Source organism: Nelumbo lutea, chromosome 1, assembly GCF_056320005.1.
Source record: "Nelumbo lutea isolate HS-2025 chromosome 1, American lotus-T2T, whole genome shotgun sequence".
NCBI classification, from domain to species: Eukaryota; Viridiplantae; Streptophyta; class Magnoliopsida; order Proteales; family Nelumbonaceae; genus Nelumbo; species Nelumbo lutea.
In genome coordinates this window covers 48,194,522-48,214,418 of record NC_142684.1, presented here as the reverse complement: position 1 = coordinate 48,214,418, position 19,897 = coordinate 48,194,522, and the positions used below count along the sequence as shown (strand labels likewise).

Here is a 19,897-nt window from a genome sequence, read left to right as displayed (position 1 = left end):
AAGCTAAGGGCATACAAAACTGTCTAACAGCGGCAGCCTCTAAGACACATCCTCACTCTCAGAGCAAGAGTTATAGAAGAGAGAACATAGCATCCAGTAAGACTGTGCTATTTTCTCCCCGCCGCCTCCTTCCTGCCACCGCCACACTTCCAGTTCAATCTCCTTTTCAAGTAGGAGCAATCAAGATCAGATCTTGATATTAGACTTTGGAGAAAGGCTGATCTAAAGTTGTGCTCATAGCCTCCAGCGAATTCTTGCAAAGAGTTCGGTTTGTTGGATGAACACTGCTGATTATGCTCCAACATTCACTGTGTCATCTCCAGTGGGAGCAGTCTTTGAGTCATTCTTTGGGCGTGAACACCTTCGTTGGGAGATATTGTTTCTCCTTATCAGGTATATCCCTTTCCTGCTTTTGGTTTCAGATCTGGTTCGGTTTAGGGTTCAAGATTGATCCTTGAAAATGCAAATTTTCTAAAACAAGGAATGCGATTCCCAGATGAGGCGAGAGGAAATTTTTGAAATTTCGCCCGACCTTCCTGCAGGGTTCAGCCATCCATATGATGGATCTCTCAATCCTTCAGTGGTATCAGAGCCATGGTTCAAATCTTGAAACGAATTAAACCAGATCTGAACCTGCGCAAATGAGCATAAGGCGTTCTACCCGATTTGCACATATTAGGGTTTTTCTGGGAAATTGTTTCCCAGATAAAGGGCGAATGGTCTGATATTAAATTTTTCTAAATCTGAATTTTATTTAGAATTGTTCTTTATAATTTTCTTGATTTATGGGTTGTTCGTACAAGTGGAGATCGAAATCTTTTTCTGGCTCGTGACAATCTACGATTTGTAGTTTATTTATTTATTTATTACATTTGGTCTGTAAAATAATTTTTTTTTTATTTTTTAGACTGAATGTATAGGATTCAATGTGATGTAATATTAATAGAAAATTTTAGGGTTTCTTTTTTATTATTTTTGGATCGAAGATGGCGGCGCAGGAAGGAAATTTCGAAGATGGGAAAATCTCTATCTGCGATTTGCAATTTATGAAACTGCATACTGTGATCTAACCTCTGTTTTGCAGGATGGGTTGTATGAACAGCCCTCTTTGACTGATTCTTGTTTTTCTTTAATCAGTATTTGATTTCAGATCATTTTCTTGGATTAAATCTTTAATTAAAGATCAAACCCTAGACCCATTCGAACCAGATTGGTCCAAACTAGTTGGACCGAATCTTGGGTTCGATCAAGGCTAATGTCAGCCCTAATTTCCTATTGATGGACCTAAGGATTGATATTTAATTAAGAGTTTAATTCGGCCCAACCTATAAGGCCCAGTTTTAAATTGTTAAAACTGCTAAAAGCCCACAATTGCAAACAAACTATATGGGCCGAACTGCTTAACCCTAATTCGGCCCATATACCTAGATAATGTTAATTGTTAATGTTATGTTTTAAAATGGGCTTTTATTTTGGGCTTTACAGATATTAATTGATTGGATCAATTTATCCCTGCATGTGATGTATGGATGTGTGATGTGCAACGTTCGTGGGCCATAAGAACTTGGTCCATGCAGATACGATAGTGGCTCTTGCGCACACCATGGCTGAATGCACATCATTGCCATGGTTTCCCTAAAGATCATTGGAAGATCTCCCTCAGTGGTGGGCCCCACACCTCGTGAAGAGGATCCATGCGGAACCCTAGCCGATTAGGGCCCACCGAAATCTGGCTTTATGAAAGTCAGTGGGAGACACTTTGGTTTGACCTAAATTAAGCTTGGGCGTAATTTTTGTTACCTCTAGCAATATGAGTACATGTGATAGGGAGATTCATATGATGAACTCTCTAAAGGCCTTCCATCATTAGCATGAAGATGGGTCCTTCAGTAATGAGGAAACGCACCAGAAAATGGGCTATCCATTTGCTGCTTGATCTGTTGGAATGTTTCGTAAGATGATAGGGGGCATTATAGACCGATGTGGGAGGGGCTTCACCAGAAAATGGGAACTCTCTCACGGTACTTTGGCATTCACGAATATGATGGCTGAGCACTCACTGGACAGAAAGGTTTAACCTAAAATGGCTATGAACCTTGTCTGACAGAGGCCAAAGGGAAAGCTCATATGATGAGTGGATATGATCCTTTACAGAAAGGTGGTGGGGTTATGTAGCTGAAATAGTTGGCTCCATGCACCCTATGTGATTTCCCACATTTCCAGAGACAAGTCGCTGTATCCGTCACTAAGATAACAAGGAAATCTCAGAGATGAACAAATGGGAATGGAACATAGATTAAAAGCCATATCTATGTAATGAACATGAATCAAATTAGGTTATTGACTGATGTTTGCTCTTTTATTAGAAAATGGTAAATGGACAATTTTCAAAGCTACTTGACGACAACAAGCTTAAAGAACCAGACTATGCTGACTGGTACCGTAACCTTATGCTGGTCTTAACTTCTGAAAAGTTAGATAAAGTGGCTACAAATCCTGCCCAGAGTGTCTGGGTGATAAAGCTTTTGAGGAGCAAAGGAGGGAATATCAGGATTGGGAGGATAAAAACTCCCTTGCCCGATGCTATATCATTGCCTCACTGGACAATCCGATACAGAGGCAGTTCGATCAGATCAAACTAGCCAAGGACATATTGGATAGTTTAAAGACAACGTACGAAGAGCAGAATCGTTCTACTCGGCAGAAGGTCTTGAAGTAGTTCATGACCACACAAATGTCCAAGGGGCAACAAGTTCATGACCATTGTCTTTGGATGATGGGTTACATCAATGACCTTGAGGCTCTTGGATCCAGGCTGGATCTTGCGACCCAGATAGACGCCATCCTTAATTCTTTGCCTCCTTCCTTTAATCCGTTCATCATGAACTACAACATGAATAAGCTGAATGTCAGCGTTCAGGAACTCAGCAATATGTTGCAGAGGGCTGAAGAACTGATTGAAAAGGATGAGCCTGTGGCTATGCTTATTGAAGCTAGCAAATTGGGCAAGAAAAAGAGGAAGGCAAAGAAGCCTCAGAAGAAAACCACGAAGCCTAAGAAGCAGAAGAAAGATAGGGCATCAGATGCATGTCACTTTTGCAAGCAGACCGGCCACTGGAAGATGAATTGTCCTCAATACCTGGAATCCAAGAAAGGTAATTTCGAATCCTGTGTCATAAAAACCAAATTGTTGGTAGCTTCTGCGTCCTGGTGTATTGACTCCGGGGCTTCAACTCATGCGTGTAACTCATTGCAGGGGTTCAAGGTAAGTAGAAGGCTGTGTGAAGGACAAGTAATGCTTTACTTTGGGATTTCTACAAGTGATGCAACTGCGGCCATAGGAACCGTCAGACTATTTTCTAGAGAATGATCCATTGTACTCAAAGATTGTCTTTTTGTGCAAAATTTAAGAGGAAATTTGATTTCTGTCTCAGAACTGTGTGTGGATGGATATTCTTTCTTTTTCAGTAATACGATTACTATTAAAAGAAACAATAAATTCATCGCATATGGGGAACTGGAGAATGGTCTCTATGTTCTACATCCTTCTCTAGAAACTAACCTACCCGAAACTACGTCCGCTGACATCCTCAAGAAAAGAATCTGTGATACAATTAATCCCATGTGCATGTGGCATTACCAACTTGGTGAAAGGATGAGAGATCCATCGTATGGACGCCCGAAGATTGCGGAATTAGGGGGCGAATTTCAAAAATTTTTCTCTCCCTTCAACTGGGAATCGCATTCCCTATTTAGAAAATCATATTTTGAAGGATCATTCTTGAACCTTAAACTGAACCAGATCTGAACCAAAAGGTGAAGGAGAGGATTATACCTGATATGGAGAAGTAGTATTTCCCAACGAAGGTGTTCGCGCCCAAGGAAGGATCGAAAAACTGCTCCCACTGAAGATGGCGCAGTGCAGGATGGAGCAGAATCAACAGTGTTCTTCTCCAAGAACATTGTCCTTCGCAAGGATCAGCAGGATGGCATGTGAGTACAGCTTCCTATCATTTCTTTCTCAAAGAACTAATGTCAAGATCAAATCTTGACTTCTCCCACAACTTGAGATCGAACTAGCAAATGGGGCGGCAAGAACAGGGAGGCGGCAAAAGAGTATTCGCAGAGTGCAAAATTCTCTCTTCTTGTGATTTCAGCACTGAAAAAAATCTGATTGGATGTTCTATAAAGGCTACTGCCCCCACACTCTTTTGTTAATCTAAAGGATCAGCTCCTAATCCCATTAGGAGTTGCTTATCCAAATCGTATTTGGATCAGCCTTCTCTTCAGGTGATAAGGATAAACCCTTATCTTATCTGCAGATTAGATTAGCTTCCTCCTAATCTCATTAGGAGATTTCTAGATCTAAATCACATTCAGATCTGGACTCTCTGAGTGGATAGGGTCAAGACCCTATCCTATCTCCTAATCCATCTCAGAATTCGCCCTTTTAATTAACTAAATGAATAGCCCAATTTGAAATGGGCTTTAGGCCCATTAAGCTTATGTGCTCACTTAACCTTCCTAACTACTGCCTAGTTGGGCTTCCTTGTATGGCGTGGGACCCAAGCATTGATCTACACATCAGCCACATGGGTTCGGCCCAGGCTTTGTTACAAGGCCTAGCCAAATACACTGTTAAAGGCAGTGCACCCCCTGAAAAACCCATCAAATGGGCTCTATGGGCCCAACACTTACCCTAAGTGGTCCCTGGGCCAAGCCACCTTATAACACTGAGGGACTGTGGGCAGATGCAAGATTAGCCCATCAGGTATTATCCTCAATGATCTTACAATTAACATCCCAGCCCATAATGATCATACACTGCCCCCGACAAGAGATGACGTCTCCCTCGGCTACAAGGAACAGTGTTGCACTCTCTACTTATATGGATCCCAGGAATTAAAACCTTCTTGCAAACATTATTGAAACCATAGTATATACTTTTATATCTCATATAAAATATATTTTGCAAAACAAATCTCAACGATTGAAATCGGCTGCCAGCAGTCTTGGTTTCCATCAGTGAGAGTGCATCCCCGATCATTACCTTTGTCCGACAAAGGGGCTGATCCAGTCACTATGATCACCCACTTAGATGAATTCTCAAACAGTCCCAACATACCCAGGTTTTGACCCCTGCTAAAGATCTCACTGATTGGTATATCAAAGATAGCCCAATCCGACACCGAGTGCAGTATCATAATCGAGTGTTGGGGTCGGGTGTAACTTTCCAATTTTTCCCATCAATCTCCAAGGTTCAGGGCAATACTGAAAATCTGGATTTAAGCATGGCCACGGGGCCTTCTTCCTCTTGTAGGATCCTAACGGATTTAAGCTAGTAGTATCCTTTCGCCACTAGACGAGCTTTGTAGGTCTCAACCCTGCCTTTGGGGCCTTCTTCCTCTTGTAGATCCATTTGCAACCAATTGCTTTTACCCCAGAGGGTAGATCCACTAGAGTCCAGACTCCATTGGTCTCCATTGAGTCCATCTCAACTCTCATGGCATCTACCCATTTAAGGGAGTCTATATCCAACATTGCTTTCGTATAAGTCACGGGATCCTCTTCACTAGTCATGGTTTCGACCAGGTAACTATCTTGATCGTAACCAAAACGGACCGGTGGCCTGGACACCCGGGTAGATCTTCTAGGTTGGTCACTACCTGGAACTTGTGGGACACCTCCCACTGCATCAGAGCTCTCCTCATCAAGAACAATTTCCTGACGAAGATTATCCAGGATGTAGTCATTTTCCAAGAATTGTGCATTCCGACTGCAGAACACCTTCTGCTCACTTGGATCATAGAATAGGTAGCCCACTGAGCCCTTTGGGTAGCCTACGAATAGGCAATGGCTGGTCTTGGATTCCAATTTGTCCGGATTCGTTCTTTTAACGTGAGCCGAACAACCCCAAATCTTCAAGTGTCGTACACTTTGTTTCTTTCCGGTCCAAAGCTCATAGTGAGTCTTAGGAACCGATTTGGTTGGATCCTGGTTCAGGACATATATCGCAGTCTCTAATGCGTATCCCCAAAATAGATGTGGGTAACTCTGAATGCATGAGAAGTGATCGGACCATTTCTAATAGGGTCCTATTCCTCCTCTCTGAAACACCGTTAAGTTGTGGTGTAGTAGGAGGAGCTAACTGTGATACTATGCGATTTACCTTTAAGTAGTCCCTGAATTCGTCAGAGAGATATTCACCGCCTCGATCTGATCGAAGGGACTTAATTTCTCTCCCTAGCTGTTTATCGACCTCTGGTCTAAACTTTTTGAAATCTTCAAAGGATTCAGACTTATGTCTCATTAGGTACACGTAACCATACTGAGAATACTCATCGGTGAATGTAATGAAATACATGTGTTGGTTATGGGTCCTAACACTCAGGGGACCACATACATCAGTATGTATAAGGTCAAGTGTGCCTGTACATCTTTCAAGCTTACCATTAAATGGTCTCTTTGTCATCTAACCCGGAAGGCAAGGCTCACAAGTGGGAAGATCTTCTATAGTTAGAAAATCCAAAGGACCATCCTTTACCAGTCTTGTGATTCGGTCAATACCAATATGGCCAAGTCGGTAATGCCACAGGCAAGTGGGATTAACTGTATCATGTGCTCTTTTCATGGGGATTTCAGCCGACGTAGTTTCGGCTATGTTGGTTTCTAGAGAAGGATGTAGAACATAGAGACCATTCTCCAGTTCCCCTTATGCGATGAATTTATTGTTCTTTTAATAGTAATCGTATTACTGAAAAAGACAGAATATCCATCCGCACATAGTTTTGAGACAGAAATCAAATTTCTTCTTAGATTTTGCACAAAAAAACAATCTTTAAGTACAATATTTCCTTCTCTAAATTTTAATTCTACGGTGCCTATTGCCATAGCTGCAAGGCTTGCAGAAGTCCCCAAGTAGAGCTTCACTTCTCCATCATTCAGCCTTCTGCTTACCTTGAACCCCTGCAGTTAGTTACATGCTTGAGTTGAAGCCCCGGAGTCAATACACGAAGACGCAGAAGCCACCAATAAGTTAGTTTCTATGACGCAAGATTCGAAATTACCTTTCTTGGATTCCAAGTACTGAGGACAGTTCCTCTTCCAGTGGCCGATTTGTTTGCAGAAGTGACATGCATCTACTGTCTTGTCCTTCTTCTGCTTCTTGGGTCTGGAAGTCTTCTTTTGAGGCTTCTTTGCCTTCCTCTTTTTCTTGCCCATTTTGTTAGCTTCAACAAGCATCACCACAGGCTCATCCTTCTTCAGTAAGTCCTCGGCCCTTTGCAACATATTGCTCAGCTCTTGGATGTTGACATTCAGCTTGTTCATATTGTAGTTTAATATGAACCCATTAAAGGAAGATGGCAAGGAATTCAGAATGGCATCTACTTGAGTCCCAAGATCTAGCCCGGATCCAAGGGCTTCCAGCTCGTTGATATAACCCATCATTCGAAGACAATGGTCATAAACTTTCTGCCCCTTGGACATCTGATCGGTCATAAACATTTTCAAGACCTTCTGCCCTTCATACATTGTTTTCAGACTGTCTAATATGTCCTTAGCGAGTTCGATCTGATCGAACTGCCTCTGTATTGAGTTGTCCAAAGAAGCAACGACATAGCAGTGGGCTAGGGAGTTTTTATCCTCCCAATCTTGGAAATCTCTCCTACCGGCTTCAGAAGCCCTATCACCCGGACGTTCCGGGGCAAGAGATTTGACTACCTTGTCCAATTTTTTAGAGGTTAAAACTAGCATTAGGTTACGGTACCAGTCGTCATAGTTTGGGCCCTTAAGCTTGTTGTCGTCAAGAAGCTTTGCAAATTGTCCGTTTGCTATTTTCTGATAAAACAACAAATATCAGTCCACAACCTTATTTGATTCATGTTCAAGTCACAGATATGGATTTTAATCTATGTTCCATTCCCATTTTTTTTCATCTCTGAGTTTTACCTCCTGCTCAGGGATGGAGACAGTGACTTGTCTCTAGAAATGTGGGAAACCACATTGGGTGCATGGAGCCAATTGTTTCTGCTGCAAAACCCCACAACCTTTCTGTGAAGGATCACATCCACTCATCATATGAGTTTTCTCTTTGGCCTCTGCCAGACAAGGTTCAGAGCTGTTTTCAGGTAAACCTTTCTATCCAGTGAGTGCTCACCCATCATATTCATGAATTCCAAGGTACCATGAGAGGAATTGATCCAATCAATTATGGCCCATGAACATAGCACATCACACACAACCATAGCACATCACTATCAAATCTGCATGGGCCAAGCACTTATGGCCCATGAACATAGCACATCACACACAACCATACATCACATGCAGGGAGGAATTGATCCAATCAATTAATCATCTATAATAGCCCATTTGAAGCCCATTTTAATTCATAATATTAACAATTAATATCATCTTGTTATATGGGCTGAATCAGGGTTACCCAGTTTGGCCCATATAGCTTGTTCCTTTGAAGTGGGCTCTTGGCAGTTTTAACAGTTTAAAACTGGGCCTTACAGGTTGGGCCAAATTAACCATTTATTTAAACATCAATCCTTAGGCCCATTTGTGGAAAAATTAGGGCTGACTTTCAGCCTTGAATAAACCCTAGATTCGGTCCAAACAATTTGAATCAATCTTGGTTTGAATGGGTCTAGGATTTGATCTTTAATTAAATATTTAATTGAAGAAAATAATCTGAAATTAAAGAACTGATAAAAGAAAACAAGAATCAGTTAATCCAGGGCAGTCCATACAATCCATCCTACAAAACAGAGGTTAGATCATAGAATGCAGTTTCATAAACTGCAAATCGCAAGTAGCGAATGTCCCATCTGTGAAATCTCCTTCCTTGCGCTGCCATCTTCGATCCAAAAATAAATTAAATAGAAAACCTAATTTCTATTATAATTACATCAGATCGAATACCTAATACATTGAGTCTAAAAATTAAAAAAATTATTTACAGACCAAATGTAATGAATAAATCAAGAAACTGTGCAAACCAAGAATTCGATCTCCTCTTGTACGAATAGCTCATAAACCAAGAAAATCATAAAGAACTATTCTAAACAATAATCAGATTTATATAAAATTAATTTCAGATTCTTTGCCCATTAATTTTGGGAATAAATTTCCCAAAACCCATATCTGCGCAAATCGGGTAGAACACCTTCTACCCATTTGCGTAGGTTCAGATCTGAATTAAATTGATTCAAGATTTGAACCGGGACCTGATACCACTGAAGGGATGGGATATCCATCACATGGATGCCCAAATCTTGTGGAAAGGATAGGGCGAATTACAAAAAATTTCTCCCATCTTTTGCAGGGAATCGAATTCCCTATTTTAGAAAACATATTTTCAAAGATCAATCTGTTAGACAGTTTTGTATGCCCTTAGCTTCAATCAAGAATGATGTACTTTATGAATTTATTGTAAATGAATAAAAGTGCATATTTGATTCATGTTCCCTTGGTATGTTTCTGTGTAATACCCTTAAACTAGACACTTAATGAGACTCATGTTAGTTTAGAATGTTCACAGCTAGTGGATCGGTCTGGGGAGACCTATCCCGACAAGGCTGACACTGTAGTGCCACCAAGTTGGTTGGGGTGACCTGTCTCAGCTACCAGGGTGAGACCCTAGGCACATACAGTGTAGGATTAATAGAACCTTTGAACCGGACCAGATTTCCAGTATTGCCCTGGACCTTGGATATAGATGGGCAAAACTGGAAAGTTACACCTAACCCCTAGACTCGATTATGATACTACACTAGATGTCAGATTGGGCTGGCTTTGATGTATCAATCAGTGAGATCCTTACCAAGGGTCAAAACCTGGGTATGTTGGGACAATCCGAGAATTCATCTGAGTGGGTGATCATAGTGAAAGGATCAGCCCCTTTTTCGGACAAAAGTAATGATCGGGGATGCACTCTCTCTGATGGAAACCAAAACTGCCGGCAACTGATTTCAACCGTTGAGATTTGTTTTTGCAAAGTATATTTTATATGAGATATAAAAGTATATATTATGGTTTCTAAAATGTATGCAAAAGGTTTTAATTCCCGGGATCCATATAAGTAGAGAGTGCAACACTGTTCCTTGCAGTCGAGGAAGAGGTCCTCTCTTGTCGGGCAGTGTATGATCATTATGGGCTGAGAGGTTAAGTGTAAGACCATTTAGGATAATACCTGATGAGCTAATCTTGCATTTGCCCACAGTCCCTGGGTGTTACAATGTGGATTGGCCCAGGGGCCACTTAGGGTAATTATTGGGCCCATAGAGCCCATAAGATGGGTTTCAGGGGGTGCACTGTCCATAACAGTGTATTCAGCCAGGCCTTGTAACAAAGGCTGGGCTGAACCCATGTGGCTGATGTGTAGATCAATGTTTGGGTCCCACGCCTTACAAGGAAGCCCAACTGGGCAGCAATTTGGAAGGTTAAGTGAGTACATAAGCTTAATGGGCCTAAAGCCCATTTCGAACTGGGCTGTTGATTTAATTAATTATGGGGCGAATTCTGAGATAGATTAGCAGATAGGATAGGGTCTTAATCCTATCCACTCAGAGAGTCCAGATCTGAATGTGATTCAGATTTAGAAACCTCCTAATGAGATTAGGAGAAAGCTAATCTAATCTGCAGATAAGATAAGGGTTTTTCCCTATCACCTAAAGAGAGATCTTATCCAAATATGATTTGGATAAGCAGCTCCTAATTGTATTAGGAGCTGATCTTTTAGGTTAACAAAAGAAGGGGGTGGCAGCCTATGGAACACACACATCTGATTCTCTTTAGGGCTGAGAAAAATCACAGAAAGAGAGATTTGTGCACCCTGCGAATTTTCTCCTGCCGCTTCCTTCCTGCCGCCACCATTGCCTTTAGTTCGATCTCCAGTTCTTGGGAGAAATCAAGATCTGATCTTGATTCTAATCTTTTGGGAAAAGATTGGTTGGAGCTGTACTCACAAGCCATCCAGTTGATTCTTGCGAAGGGTCAAGTTCTTTTGGAAGAACATTGCTAATTCTGCTCCATCCTGCACTGCGCCATCTTCAGTGGGAGCAGATTTTGGATCCTTCCTTGGGCGTGAACACCTCCACTGGGAGATACTGTTTCTCCGTATCAGGTATATCCTCCCTCCTACCCCTTTTGGTTCAGATCTGATTTGGTTCATGGTTCAAGATTGATCCTTGAAAATATGTTTTCTGAAATAGGGAATTCGATTCCCTGCAATGATGGGAGAAAAATTTTTGAAATTCTCCCTATCTATTCCGCAAGATTTGGGCATCCATGTGATGGATATGCCATCCCTTCAGTGTTTGAGAAACACGTGGAAAGAATGGGACTCCGGCTAGTACCTGATTGGACCTAAGTGCAAGTGGGAGCTGTTAGACAGTTTTGTATGCCCTTAGCTTCAATCAATAATGATGTACTTTATGTATTTATTTTAAATGAATAAAAGTGCATATTTGATTCATGTTCCCTTGGTTTGTTTCTGTGTAATACCCTTAAACTAGACACTTGATGAGACTCGTGTTAGTTTAGAATGTTCACAGCGAGTGGATCGGTCTGAGGAGACCTATCCTGACAAGGCTAACACTGTAGTGCCACCAAGTCGGTTGGAGTGGCCTATCTCAGCTACTAGGGTGAGACCCTAGGCATATACAATGTAAGATTAATAGAATCTTTGAACCGAACCAGATTTCTAGTATTGCCCTGGACCTTGGAGATAGATGGGCTTAGCTAGAAAGTTACACCTAACCCCTAGACTCGATTATGATACTACACTAGATGTCGGATTGGGCTGGTTTTGATGTACCAATCAGTGAGATCCTTAGCAAGGGTCAAAACTTGGGTATGTTGGGACAATCCGAGAATTCATCTGAGTGGGTGATCATAGTGAAAGGATCAGCCCCTTTGTCGGACAAAGGTAATGATCGGGGATGCACTCTCTCTGATGGAAACCAAGACTGTCGGCAGCCGATTTCAACCGTTGAGATTTATTTTTGCAAAGTATATTTTATATGAGATATAAAAGTATATATTATGGTTTCTAAAATGTTTGCCAAAGGTTTTAATTCCCGGGATCCATATAAGTAGAGAGTGCAACACTGTTCCTTGCAGCCGAGGGAGAGGTCCTCTCTTGTCGGGCAGTGTATGATCTTTATGGGTTGAGAGGTTAAGTGTAAGACCATTGAGGGTAATACCTAATGGGCTAATCTTGCATCTTCCCACAGTCCCTGGGTGTTATAAGGTGGCTTGGCCCAAGGGCCACTTAGGGTAAGTGTTGGGCCCATAGAGCCCATAAGATGGGTTTCAGGGGGTGCACTGTCCATAACAGTGTATTCAGCCAGGCCTTGTAACAAAGGCTGGGCTGAACCCATGTGGCTGATGTGTAGATCAATGTTTGGGTCCCACGCCTTACAAGGAAGCCCAACTGGGCAGCAATTTGGAAGGTTAAGTGAGTACATAAGCTTAATGGGCCAAATGCCCATTTCGAACTGGGCTGTTTATTTAATTAATTATGGGGCAAATTCTGAGATAGACTAGAAGATAGGATAGGGTCTTAATCCTATCCTCTTAGAGAGTCCAGATCTGAATGTGATTCAGATTTAGAAACCTCCTAATGAGATTAGGAGAAAGCTAATTTAATCTGCAGATAAGATAAGGGTTTATCCCTATCACCTAAAGAGAGATCTTATCCAAATATGATTTGGATAAGCAGCTCCTAATTGAATTAGGAGCTGATCTTTTAGGTTAACAAAAGAAGGGGGCGGAAGCCTAAGAAACACACACATCTGATTCTCTTTAGAGCTGAGAAAATCACTGAAAGAGAGATTTTTTCACCCTACGAATTCTCTCCTGCCGCCTCCTTCCTGTCGCCGCCATTGCCTTTAGTTTGATCTCCAGTTCTTGGGAGAAATCAAGATCTGATCTTGATTCCAATCTTTTGGGAAAAGATTGGTTGGAGCTGTACTCACAAGCCATCCAGTTGATTCTTGCGAAGGGTCAAGTTCTTTTGGAAGAACATTGCTGATTCTGTTCCATCCTGCACTGCGCCATCTTCAGTGGGAGCAGATTTTGGATCCTTCCTTGGGCGTGAACACCTCCATTGGGAGATATTGTTTCTCCGTATCAGGTATATCCTCCCTCCTACCCCTTTTGGTTCAGATCTGATTTGGTTCATGGTTCAAGATTGATCCTTGAAAATATGTTTTCTGAAATAGGGAATTTGATTCCCTGCAATGATGGGAGAAAACATTTTGAAATTCACCCTATCTATTCCGCAAGATTTGGGTGTCCATGTGATGGATATCCCTCCCCTTCACAATCTTGAATCAAGAACCAAATTAGATCTGAACCAAAAGGAGTAGGAGGGGGGATATACCTGATACAGAGAAGCAATGTCTCCCAATGGAGGTGTTCACGCCCAATGAGGTGTTTACAATAAACTCATAAAGTACATCATTCTTGATTGAAGCTAAGGGCATACAAAACTGTCTAACAAGAACCTGCAATTTTGCAGTTTCTTGGATTATTTTATTATATTTGGTCTGTAAATAATGTTTTTTTATTTTTAGACTGAATGTATAGGTATTCGATCTGATGTAATATTAATAGAAATTAGGTTTCCTATTTATTTTATTTTGTTTCGAAGATGGCAGCGCAAAGAAGGAGATTTCGCAGATGGGAGAATCGCTATATGCGATTTGCAGTTTATGAAATTGCAAACTGTGATCTAACCTCTGTTTTGCACGATGGATTGTGCGAACAGCCCTGGTTGACTAATTCTTGATTTTCTTTTATCAGTTTTTTAATATTAGATTATTTTCTTGAATTAAAGATTTAATTACGTGCAGAACCCTAGCCGATTTAGGCCCACCAAAATCTGGCTTTATGAAAGTCAGTGGGAGCCACTTTTGTCTGCCCTAAATTAAACTATGGCATAACTCTTGTTCCCTCCAGTAAATATGAGTGCATGTGATCGGGAGATTCATGTGATGAACTCCCTAAAGGCCTTTCATCATTAGCATGAGGATGGATCCTTCAGTAATGAGAAAAACACACCAGAAAATAGGCTATCCATTTGCTGATGGGCTTGTCTAAGTGTTTCATAAGATGATAGGGGCATCATAGACCGATGTGGGAGGGGCTTCACTAGAAAATGGGAACTCTCTCACGGTACCTTGGCGTTCACGAATATGATGGGTGAGCACTCACTGGACAGAGAGATTTACCTGAAAATGGCTCTAAACCTTGTCTGACAGAGGCCAAAGGGAAAACTCATATGATGAGTGGATATGATCCTTCATAGAAAGATGGTGGGGTTTTGTAGCTGAAACAGATGGCTCCATGCACCCTATGTGGTTTCCCACATTTCCAGAGACAAGTCACTGTCTCCGTCACTGAGAAGGAGGGAAATCTCAGAGATGAACAAAGGGGAATGGAACATAGATTAAAATCCATGTCTATGAAACGAACATGAATCAAATAAAGTTGTGGACTAATATTTGCTATTTTATCAGAAAATGGCAAATGGACAATTTGCAAAGCTTCTTGATGACAACAAGTTTAAGGGCCCAAACTATGTCGACTGGTACCGTAACCTGATGCTAGTATTAACTTAAGAAAAACTGGACAAGGTAGTTAAGAATCACACCCCAGAGCGTCCGGGTGATAGGGCTTCTAAGGCCCATTGGAGAGAGTACCAAGATTGGGAGGATAAAAACTCCCTAGCCCGTTGCTATGTCATTGCTTCTTTAGACAACTCAATACAGAGGCAGTTCGATCAGATCGAACTTGCTAAGGACATATTGGACAGTCTGAAGACAGTACGAAGAGTAGAACCATTATACTCGGCAAAAGGATTTGAAATTGTTCATGACCGCTCAGATGTCCAAGGGACAGAAGGTTCATGACCATTATCTTCGGATGATGGGCTATATTAACGAGCAGGAAGCCCTTGGATCCAGGGTAGATCTTGGCACAAAAGTTGATGCCATCTTGAATTCTTTGCCCTCTTCGTTCAATGGGTTCATAATGTACTATAATATGAACAAGCTGAATGTCAGCGTCCAAGAGCTTAGCAACATGTTGCAAAGGGCCGAGGACTTACTAAAGAAGGATGAGCCTATAGTTATGCTTGTCGAAGCAAACAAAATGGGCAAGAAAAAGAGGAAGGCAAAGAAGGCTCAGAAGAAGACTACCAAGCCCAAGAAGCAGAAGAAGGATAGGGCATCAGATGTGTGTCACTTTGACGGGTTTGTCGAAGCCCTCAAAATTTTTACTAGTCCCACAATAAAATATTTGCAGTAAAAGTGGTTCTAGGTCGAATCCCACAGGGAGCAAATCAGTAATCTCTTAGCCGAATGGGTAAAGTAATTGTGTGGGAAAATTAAATAACTAAAATTAAAAGAATAATAATCTAAACAAACAAGAGAAAATCAGTCTTACCGAATTCTGGTTCAAGGGTTCGGGTTGAATCGATTGGCCATTGGTCCTAGGTACAATTCAGCATTCTTGCAATTCAAGCCTTTAACCTTAGATTTATTAGGATAGCCATAACAAGCCTTGTGTTTTCCTAATTCAGTTGACCAAACCCAGCATTCGATCAACACTTATCACCACTCAACTGGGTACGATAGCGTTCCATGTTAAACAATGATAGCATTAAGATTTGTGAAAACAGTTAAACCAAAATAACAATAATTTAGATAGCTGCAATTACTGAATTTTGTTCCATCGATTCTTTTAGGTTGCACCATGTTAAAACATTGGTCAAAGGCTGTCACGAACAATTGACCCAAAAAGATAACAACCTAATTGCTACTTGTACCATTATTCGTGACAATTACGGATCACCGAAATCATGGATAGCAGTAGGAAAATCAACATTAATTCAGTTTGTCAGACTAATTAACATTAACATCCAATAAAAATGTGCACAAGAACCAATGAATACTTGAATTAAAAAGAAAGAAAATAAAGTAACTACAGAACCTCACAATGACACAATCGAACCTCCCCACTTGAACCAGAAAAAGAAGCTTAGCTACTCATGATCTGCGCAATCTCCATGCTCTTCTTCTCCATAGCCGAACTGCCTTCTTGCTTCTTGGTCTTCTTGATGATCTCTTGGATCTTGGAATGAGTGATTGCTAGAGCTGGTTCACCCCCCTCTTTATATAGCCAAAGGAGAGGGCTGTTTTCCAACTCCTTCTAGGAGATCATCTTATCCTTAGGGAGTTTTGATCTTATCTTGAACTAATCCTATCCTATCTCTTATCTAATGTTCTAATCTCAATCTTTTTATCTCTCTAGGATTACATTCAAGACTTTAGATCTGATAAAACTCTCTCCTTGGAGATTACATTCGAAATTCGGACTCTTAATTCTTGAATTCGAGTTGGGCTGCTTCAAGGTACTTCTGCGAGTTGGGCTTAAGTTGTGAAATGGGCCTGACTACGAACTTGCTCCGACTTTGGGCTCGTTTTCGTACTCGATGCGGGCTGAAGCTGTCAAAACCCAAAAATAAAAGTTGTGGGCCTTCCTTTCGTCTTTCTAATGCTTTTTGAATTATCCAATTCGGTGTCCGGAATTGAGAGTTAGGCCCAGATTACTGACTATCGCCGAAACTGTGCAAAATCATCCGATTTGCCCTGTTTTCTTCCAATTGCCTTCTTTATTGCCCTGAATTGAAATACAAGAGTAATGAGTCCATTTAAGTGCTAAATAAATGTAAAAGAATGAATATTAGGGGATAAAATTAGGGTTTGTTTTGGTCTCATCAAATCCCCCCACACTTAAACTTTGCCCGTTCTCGGGCAAGGCAAAAACTCAAATAACACAAGAGAGACTAACTATTGATTTTCAATCTTTCTTTTTCTCTACATGAGGCCTGGTTCATTTCATGCTTTAGTTCAGACTTGGTAACCTTTCCCTTTTCATCTCTTTCTCCCCTTTTTCTTGTCCAAGAGTGATCGCAAATCACCATTCCTCATGGTCCCAAGTTAAATCGATAGTCAAGGAGACAAGCCTTCCAGGGCTGAAAACTCCTTGGACTGCACGGGTGCTCATTGCTTTTAACAAACCAATTCAGCCAGATGCAATTACTTTCCTTTGAATCAAAACAAGGTGTGCTTATTGCCATAAGCTTGCTATGTATCACATCTTCATCACTTAGTGTGAATTCCTAGCATCTGAAGGTGAGAATGGGGTTGGGGTTCTAGGGTGAGTGCATTTTATGCTCCATCTCACCCTTGCCTTCTTTTCAAGATGTGAGAGCATTTTATGCTCCATCTCACACTTGCTTTCATTTCTAAATGTGAGTGCATTTTATGCTCCATCTCACACTTGTTTTTTTGTTTCTAAATGTGAGTGCATTTTATGCTCCATCTCACATCAGTCACGATTTTAGTTTCAAACTCCCTCTTTTTTTTTTTTCACAAGACTCACAGGGTTTCACCGCCTGATCCATGAATTCATTGATCATGGTCTCTATATGCTTAACATAGCAAGTTCTAGAATAATCAACCCTTGTTTGACAGATAATTATGTGAAAATCAATCAAACCCTTATGCATCTTGCCTATTGATCGATTAAAATCATGAGATACCATATGCAGCCAAGAAAGATTTAGTTAGTCATGCTTGCATCCTATCTTATCTATTCAGCCTAAGCACATGATTCCTGATAAGTTGAAATCGTTCAAAGATAAGTTTCTAGGGAGCAGAAATTTCAAGAAGGTAAGGTATCCCAAATTTCCATCAGATTTTCGTAATCCCCCCACACTTAAGTTATACATTGTCCCCAGTGTATGTGATTATGCATAAAGTAGAAAGATTTGGGGGTACTTCCCTGTTTATCTTGTTGGGTTCCTGCTAAACACAAAAATCAAAACCAAACAAAATAACAAAATTAACTAAACACAATGGGTTGCCTCCCACAAGCGCAATTGTTTAATGTCGTTATGCTCGACGTCCTCCTTTGCTACTTTAGCTCTTGTGGTTTTAGCTTTCGGTGTGCTCCCCTTCCATCCATCATGGGCGGGTTCAAATCTGGAATAGGGGCCTTCGTATCCAATTGTGCACTCGATTCTAACTCCTCATTCATATCTTTTTCAAAAAATTCCTGCACAGTTGGATCAATAGTGTCAACCGAATGGTCTTCATTTGGGTACTTCATAGCTTCAAAAATATTAAATTTAATAGTCTCTCCGTCACATTCGACGAAGAGGGTACCCTCATCCACATCTATTTTGGTCTTGGCCATTTTCATAAATGGCCTGCCTAATAGAAGTGGGGCTGAACTTTCGATCGTGTCCTCCTCCATCTTCAGAATGTAAAAATCAGCTGGGAAAATTAAATCGTTAACCTGCACCATTACATTCTCAACAATCCCTTCTGGGAAGGTGTTAGAATGATCAGCTAATTGGATAGCAGCTTTAGTTTCCCTTAAAGGACCTAATCTCAAAGCATAGTAAATCGAGTATGGCATGACATTGATAGATGCACCTAAGTCTAGCATGGCATGCTCGATTTTCTTATTGCCAATCGCACAAGGTAGGGTGAACATACCTGGATCAGCATGTTTTTCTGGTATGGTCCTCTTGATCATGGCTGAAACGTTCTCTCTAACTCTTGAGTCCTGCACCTTGTCTTCTTCTTGTCCTTTATCCACCTTCCTTGGTGAGGTAGGTTCTAGCTGCAGTTCCTTCCCGCTTCTTAGCACCACTGCACTTACACTCTCCTTGGGGTTGACTACCATTTGTGATGGTAGTTTCCTGGAGCTCTGCACCTCCAACTTGCTAACGGCAGTGACAAGTTGGCTGATTTGGTTCCCCAAATTCTGAATGCTGGCTCTTGTTTCCTGTTGAAATTGCTAAGTATTAGTAGCTAGAGCCTTAACTATTTCATCCAAAGACATACCTGAATTCGGGGGTTGGCTTTGCGCTGTGATGGGTGTTGAAAACTGGGGCTGTCGACTGAGAAATTGGGGCTGATATTTCTGCTGTCCTCCTTGGGTCCCGTAGCTTAAGTTTGGATGATCTCTCCACCCCGGATTGTAATGATTGGAGTAAGGATCAAACTTTCGTTGGGGCTGGCCCGGGAATCCTCCCATGGCATTGACTTGCTGCATTAGGCCATCTTGTAATGGTGGACACATGTCCGTAGGATGTCCAGGGATCGAACAGATACCACACACCCTGGCAGTTTGTAACTGTCCTGCTGCGAGCTACTTAACCAAGGCAGTTAAATAAGAAATCTGGTTTTCTAAATTTGCATTGCTTACCTCGTTAACCCTTCGAATGGTACCTTCTGTCCTCGTACCAAATTGCTGAGAATTTTCGGCAATATTGGAGATTAATTCCCTGGCCGCTTTAGGTGTCTTGTTCACTAGAGCTCCTCCACTAGCTACATCGACCATACTTCTATCCATGGGCTGAAGCCCTTCATAGAAGTATTGGATTAACAATTGTTCAGGAATTTGGTGGTGGGGACAACTAGCAACAAGTTGCTTAAACCTTTCCCAATATTCATATAATGTCTCACCACCAAACTGTCGAACTCCACATATTTCTTTTCTTATATTTGCAGCCCGGGATGCAGGAAAATATTTATCTAAAAATATCCTATTCATTTCATCCCATGTGCGTACTAAACCGGGAGGGAGAATATACAACCAATCCTTTGCTTTATCTCTTAAAGTAAATGGAAAGGCTATGAGTTTTACATGGTCCTCGGTCATACCGTGGGGTTTCATGCTTGAACAGACGACATGAAATTCCTTTAGATGTTTGTGAGGGTCCTCACCTGGGAAACCATGAAACAGAGGTAATAATTGAATCAAACCAGATTTGAGTTCAAAGGCTACCTCAAGAGTGGGGTACGTG

At 41.3% G+C, this 19,897-nt stretch overlaps 1 non-coding gene across 1 annotated transcript; it reads left to right on the top strand.

Annotated features, from left to right (window-relative positions):
* Positions 1-19,489: 19,489 nt before the first annotated feature.
* On the top strand, positions 19,490-19,596 carry LOC148874558 (small nucleolar RNA R71). Its single transcript, XR_016106386.1, has one exon. It is a non-coding gene; the product is annotated as a small nucleolar RNA R71 (small nucleolar RNA).
* Positions 19,597-19,897: the final 301 nt, after the last annotated feature.